Here is an 8,004-nt window from a genome sequence, read left to right as displayed (position 1 = left end):
GACAGAGAGAGTGTGTGTGTGAGAGAGAGAGAGACAGAGTGTGTGTGTGAGAGAGAGAGAGACAGAGAGAGTGTGTGTGTGAGAGAGAGAGAGACAGAGAGAGTGTGTGTGTGAGAGAGAGAGACAGAGAGTGTGTGTGTGAGAGAGAGAGAGACAGAGAGAGTGAGTGTGTGAGAGAGAGAGACAGAGAGAGTGTGTGTGAGAGAGAGAGACAGAGAGAGTGTGTGTGTGAGAGAGAGAGACAGAGAGTGTGTGTGTGAGAGAGAGAGACAGAGAGCGTGTGTGAGAGAGAGAGACAGAGAGAGTGTGTGAGAGAGAGAGAGACAGAGAGAGTGTGTGTGAGAGAGAGAGAGACAGAGAGAGTGCGTGTGTGAGAGAGAGAGACAGAGAGAGTGAGTGTGTGAGAGAGAGAGACAGAGAGAGTGTGTGTGTGAGAGAGAGAGACAGAGAGTGTGTGTGTGAGAGAGAGAGACAGAGAGTGTGTGTGTGAGAGAGAGAGAGACAGAGAGAGTGAGTGTGTGAGAGAGAGAGACAGAGAGAGTGTGTGTGAGAGAGAGAGACAGAGAGTGTGTGAGAGAGAGAGAGACAGAGAGAGTGTGTGTGTGACAGAGAGAGAGAGACAGAGAGAGTGTGTGTGTGTGAGAGAGAGAGAGTCAGAGAGAGTGAGTGTGTGAGAGAGAGAGACAGAGAGAGTGTGTGTGTGAGAGAGAGAGACAGAGAGTGTGTGTGTGAGAGAGAGAGACAGAGAGAGTGTGTGTGTGAGAGAGAGAGACAGAGAGTGTGTGTGTGAGAGAGAGAGACAGAGAGTGTGTGTGTGAGAGAGAGAGAGACAGAGAGAGTGAGTGTGTGAGAGAGAGAGACAGAGAGAGTGTGTGTGAGAGAGAGAGACAGAGAGTGTGTGAGAGAGAGAGAGACAGAGAGAGTGTGTGTGTGAGAGAGAGAGAGAGACAGAGAGAGTGTGTGTGTGTGAGAGAGAGAGAGTCAGAGAGAGTGAGTGTGTGAGAGAGAGAGACAGAGAGAGTGTGTGTGTGAGAGAGAGAGACAGAGAGTGTGTGTGTGAGAGAGAGAGACAGAGAGAGTGTGTGTGTGAGAGAGAGAGAGTCAGAGAGAGTGAGTGTGTGAGAGAGAGAGACAGAGAGAGTGTGTGTGTGAGAGAGAGAGACAGAGAGTGTGTGTGTGAGAGAGAGAGACAGAGAGAGTGTGTGTGTGAGAGAGAGAGAGACAGAGAGTGTGTGTGTGTGAGAGAGAGAGAGACAGAGAGTGTGTGTGTGTGAGAAAGAGAGAGACAGAGTGTGTGAGAGAGAGAGAGGTGAGGTGAGTGATCAGCAGCAAAAACATGAGCTCCTAAAAAATTTTTAAATTTTGTTAGTCTTAAGTAGAGAAGAAAGAGAAGAAACATGTCAATTTAATACTAAACAACCAGAGGACACTGGACAACTATTTAAAAAAATACTGAAAATTGTAATAGTTTATTTTCTCCAAAATAAACTAAAAAGGTGATACTACGCTAATCCAATAACTGAGACATCAACCACAGATCCACTACAAGATACCAACTAAAAGAAGAGAAGAGAAACTTGGGAGAAGAGAAGAAAACCACTTTATAAAAGTATATATAAAAGAAAACTCTGAAAAAGGGAGGTAGGAACTGATTTTATTATTTTCCTGCTGACAGAAATAGCGATTAGCTGCTTGTCAGAATCACAGCAGTGACAGTTAGTGACAGTTACCAAATGTGACAGTTACCAAACTCACGAGTGTCTCTCCCTGCTAGAGATGGAGATCATGGAGATCAAGGAGAGTAAACTCCAAGACAGTGGCATCGTCCTGCAGGTCAGAGAGAAGATACAGCAGCTCAAAGAACAGACTCAGACTAATATGGGACAACTGGAGAAAAACTTGGACAAGCTCTGGAGAGAAAACAAATCCCTCAGAGAAGAAATGTGTCAACTTATGGACAAGCTGTAGCAGAAAGAAGCCCTGATCCAGAGTCTTAAACAGCAGCTGACCACCCTAGCTGAGACACTCGAACAGTCCCACAATCAAATCACACCTATTATAACAACCGGTAAGAATACCCAAACCACCACTAGTCTCCAGCCTACCCACAGCCAGTTAATCGCCCAGAAAAACAGCCAGCTAACCGCCCCAGTGACCAGCCAGCTAGCCGCCCCAGCGACCAGCCAGCTAACCGTCCCAGCGACCAGCCAGCTAACCGTCCCAGCGACCAACCAGCTAACCGCCCCAGCGACCAGCCAGCTAGCCACCCCAGCCACCAGCCAATTAGCCCAGCGACCAGCCAACTAGCCGCCCCAGCGACCAGCCAATTAGCCACCCCAGCGACCAGCCAACTAACCGCCCCAGCGACCAACCAGCTAACCGCCCCAGCGACCAGCCAACTAACCGCCCCAGCGACCAGCCAACTAACCGCCCCAGCGACCAGCCAACTAACCGCCCCAGCGACCAGCCAATTAGCCACCCCAGCGACCAGCCAACTAACCGCCCCAGCGACCAGCCAACTAATCGCCCCAGCGACCAACCAGCTAACCGCCCCAGCGACCAGCCAACTAACCGCCCCAGCGACCAGCCAACTAACCGCCCCAGCGACCAGCCAACTAACCGCCCCAGCGACCAGCCAACTAACCGCCCCAGCGACCAGCCAGCCCACAATCCAGCCCACCCATCCACAACACCCCAAGACTGCAGTTCTTATAGATTCCAATGGCAAATATATAAATCACAGAAAGCTGTTCCCCACACACAGAGTTGCAAAGTTCTGGTGTCCCACCACAGACAGTGCACTCAAGCTACTCTGCCAGTCCAAACTACAAGACCCTCAAAACATAGTCATTCACACTGGCACAAATGACATGAAAGGAGACAGAGTAACAGACTCTGTGAAGAAGATGGCTGAAAAAGCTCATACGATATTCCCAAAAGCCAGTATAACCATTTCAACAATTTTGCCCAGAAGAGATTACTCCTGGAATCTCATAAAAAAAAATCAATGAAAATATCACCAAAGAGTGCTCCAACATCCCCAACACCATCATTGCACAGCATCCAACCATAACAGATGCACATCTATTTGACCATGTACACCTACACCAAGAGGGCATCAGAATCTTTGCCAAAAATCTAAAGGATGCTGCACTCAGGAGAAACCCAAACAACCAGAAGCTGATCAGATCTACAGAACCAAAAGACCACAGACCACCTACTAACTACCACACACCCCACCAGCCACCTAGACAGAAGGGACACAAGTCTTGGGACAACACACACCATAGGAAAGCTCACAACACACACCATAGGAAAGCTCACAACACACACCATAGGAAAGCCCAGCACAGCAGAGCCATGGTCAACAAATCCCAACCTAGCAAAGCACTGCCTGCAAGGACCGAGTCCAGACGTGCACAGGGACAGGATCCCCTCCTCAGCAATGCCCTGCGGCGGAGGCCACCGTACAGTGAAGCTCCACCTCTTTTACCTCTACAGCATCTCACGTACGCTGATGTAGTTCGAGGTAAAACACACCCAGACTCCACAGAAATTGGAGAGGTGCGACAACTGCTACAACTGATCTGTAAAATACTTACATAAACACTTGAACTAAACAATCCTAATATAAAAATATAAATGTATATTTATGTATATGTACATACATGTGTACATGCACATATACATGCACATGCGTGTGTGTATGTATGTATCCTATAGCTGTGCTTTCATATTAGTATTTCTAATACAATCAAATTCTCTGTAAATATGTTTAATTGCACTAAATTTTTCATATTCTTGTAATGTTGCTCCAAACAGAAACATAGACATTCTATATACATCTTAAATATACAAATTCCTCTCTTTCATCTCTACTATCACTAACTAATTTTACAGTGCAATCACTCTCTATAAGTTCCTGGAATATTCAGGGTTTATATTCTTCAGTTTTAGGAACCAAAACCTCAAATGCAGATTTCCTCAAAAATGCAAAACATGACATCATCATACTGCTGGAAACATGGTGCCATTCAGACACGGAAACGCTCTGTCCCTCAGGCTACAGAGAAATCCTTCTACCATCCTTCAAAAGAGGGAATATAAAACATGGCAGAGACTCTGGGGGGGTCATCGTTTGGTATAAAGATGATCTCACACCCTATCTTTCAATTGTAAAGAAAGAGCTCACACACATTTGGCTTCAGCTTAAGCCTATTTATCTGTGCAGTTTATACTTCACCTGCAGAGTCCCCATACTACAATGATGACTTTTTCCACAATCTCCACACAGAAACCTGCCATTTCCAGGCTCAGGGAAATGTACTACTGTGTGGAGACTTCAACGCCGGAACAGGTTCAGAAAGTGACACCACAGATATTCATGGAAAAAAGGACATATTTAACACACTTCCCTATTTGGCCCCTACAACAAAACAAAGAGTCAACCCAGATCCTATTGTAAATAAGAGCGGTAAGGAGTTAGTGCAGCTCTGTCGAAGCCTGGGCCTGTACGGGATTAATGGTAGGATCCGAGGAGACTCATTAGGTCGGTTCACTTATTGCTCAGCTCTTGGGTCTAGTGTAGTCGACTACGCCATTACTGACATGGACCCCTCCTGCATAAGTGCGTTCACTGTCAGACCACAGTTACCTCTATCAGACCACTGCCAAATTAATGTGTTCCTAAAAAGAATTCAGCAGCCAAATAACACGACAAGAAAAAACTACAAACTACTAAAGCTCAATCAGCGCTATAAATGGACCCCTAACAGTGAGTCTGAACTTTCCAATACAATGAGTTCTGTTGAAGTTACTAATCTCATTAACAAATTTCTAACAACTGAGTTCCAGCCCAACCAAACGAATGTAAACCTAGCAGTGAAACAAATAAATAAAATATACCACATATCTGCAACCAAAGCTAACCTGTGTAAAACAAACAAAAATCATAAACAAAGATCCAGAACTGAACAATGGTTTGATAAAGAATGTGAATCTGTAAGAAAGCAGCTCAGCTATCTAACCAAAAACACAAACTACCACAAAACACTGAAATCAGACTAAAGTACTGTGAAACACTCAAGAACTATAAACAGATGATTCATAAGAAAAAACAACAGCACTACCATCAGACATTAAAGGAAATCGAAGAATCCATTAACCAAAATCAGTTCTGGGAGAAATGGAACAATCTAAACACAAAACAAACCCAAGACACATCCATAGAAGACCCAACAATTTGGAAAACCTATTTTGAATCACTCTTTAAAGAAATTTCCCCATATAATCTAACAAAAGATCAAAAAATAACCCAAAATAAATTAGAAAAATTAGAAACAGTCATAAAAGATAATCAGAACCCACTTGACTACCAGATTACACAGGAAGAACTTGCTGAGGCCCTCAGGAACCTGAAAGGCAGGAAAGCATGTGGTTCTGACAGCATCAGGACAGAAATGCTAAAGTACAGCACTGCTGAAATGCAGAGAGCGTTATTAAAACTGTTCAACCTGCTTCTCCACGCTGGCTGTTTTCCTGACGTCTGGAACCGGGGGCTGATTTATCCCCGATTTATAAGAGTGGAGATAAATTAGACCCCAACAGCTACCGGGGCGTCTGTGTGAGCAGTAATCTGGGGAAGGTTTTCTGCTGTATCATCAACGCCCGGATCCAGACCTTCCTTACCGAACACAGTGTCCTGAGTAAGAGTCAGATCAGCTTTTTACCAAATCATCGCACTACTGACCACATTTACACCCTACACACTCTAATCAAACAGCACGCTCACCAGAAAAACAAAGCCAAAATATCTACATGTTTTATAGACTTTAAAAAAGCATTTGACTCGATTTGGCACACGGGATTATTTTATCAAGTTTTAAAAAGTGGTGTAGGGGGTAAAGTCTATGACATTATCAAGTCTATCTATCTGAACAATAAATGCAGCATAAAACTCGGCAACAAAAGGACAGAATACGTCACTCAGGGGCGCGGGGTGAGGCAGGGCTGCAGCTCGAGTCCAACTCTGTTCAATATTTATATCAGTGAGTTAGCGGGGTTACTGGAACAATCTGCAGCCCCTGGACTCACCCTAAACAATACCGAAGTTAAATTCCTGCTCTACGCAGACGACCTGCTGCTGCTGTCTCCCACTGAACAAGGCTTACAGCAGCACCTGGACCTGCTGGAGCAGTACTGTCAGAACCGGGCCCTGACACTCAACCGGGCCAAAACCCAAACTGTCATCTTCCAAAGGAAAGCCAGACTTCAGGAAAACAAACACCAGTTCACTCTAGGAAACACTGTCCTGGAGCACTCACTACACTACGACTACCTCGGGCTGAAACTCAGTGCCTCAGGAAGCTTTGATCTGGGAGTGAACGCACTAAGAGAAAAAGCACGAAGAGCTCTTTATGCAATCAAGAATAAATTCTACAAAATAAACATCCCAATTAGAATCTGGTGTAAAATCTCTGACAGTGTCGTTGCGCCTATTGCGCTGTACGGATGTGAGGTTTGGGCTCCACTCAGTACACACGACTACACGAGAGGAGATAAACATCCCACAGAGTCCCTGCATGCAGAATTCTGTAGACATCTCCTAAAAGTTCAAAGAAAAACACCAACCAATGCAGCAGGGCAGAATTAGGCCGATTCCCACTGATTATACCTGTACAAAACAGAGCTCTGAAATGCTGGAAACATCTTAAATCAAGTAACGAAAACACGCTACAGTATGAAGCTCTGAAAACCCAAGAGCTCAACCCTAAAACCAGTCCCCTCTGTCAGCTGGTCCTGAGACTCACTAACACACTAACCGCTAACACACTAACCGCTAACACACTAACCCCTAACACACTAACCCCTAACACACAGCAGTCTCAGACCAGCTCTGCTCACCAAAGTCTAATCAGAGTCAACCAAGTTACTGAGCAGATGAGACGAGCGTATCTGGAGCACTGGGACAGTCAGACCCAAACCCAGTCCAGATCACACTGCTATCGGGCCCTAAACAGAGAGTATGAACTGGCAGAGTATCTCTTCACCATCAGAGATAGAAAGCAGAGACACATCCTGACCAGGTACAGGCTGAGTGAGCACAGTCTCGCCGTGGAGAAGGGCCCACACAGGAGAACATGGCTGCCCAGAGACTGTGTGCTCACTGTGCGAGCGGTGAGGTCGAGACAGAGCTGCACTTCCTCCTCCACTGTGAAAAATATCAACACCAGAGAGACATCTTCACCAAAAACATCACACACAAAATTCCAAATTTTTCAACTTAACAGATGAAGAAAAATTAAGAATCATTCTGGGAGAAGGAAATATGTGAATATGTGAAATATGTGAATCTACTCTCTCTCTCACACACACACTCTCTCTCTCTCTCACACACACACTCTCTCTCTCACTCACACTCTCTCTCTCTCTCTCTCACACACACACACACACACACACACACTCTCTCTCACACACACACACTCTCTCTCTCACACACTCGCTCTCTCTCTCTCTCTCTCACACACACACACACTCTCTCTCTCACACACACACACACACACACACACTCTCTCACACACACACTCACTCTCTCTCACACACACACTCTCTCTCACACACACACTCTCTCTCACACACACACTCTCTCTCTGTCTCTCTCTCACACACACACACACTCTCTCTCTCACACACTCGCTCTCTCTCACACACACACACACTCACTCTCTCTCACACACACACACTCTCTCTCTCTCACACACACACTCTCTCTCTGTCTCTCTCTCTCTCACACACACTCACTCTCTCTCACACACACACACTCTCTCTCTCACACACTCGCTCTCTCTCACACACACACACACACACACACTCTCTCTCTCTCTCTCTCTCTCTCACACACACACACACACACACACACCTCTACAGTGGATAGAGTCAATACTGAAAAAATACTGAGTATTACTTTAAGGCACAGACGTCTATATGTGACCCTCCATATATAAA

The sequence above is a fragment of the Pangasianodon hypophthalmus genome, chromosome 4 (assembly GCF_027358585.1).
Source record: "Pangasianodon hypophthalmus isolate fPanHyp1 chromosome 4, fPanHyp1.pri, whole genome shotgun sequence".
NCBI classification, from domain to species: Eukaryota; Metazoa; Chordata; class Actinopteri; order Siluriformes; family Pangasiidae; genus Pangasianodon; species Pangasianodon hypophthalmus.
This window is presented reverse-complemented; position numbering follows the sequence as displayed.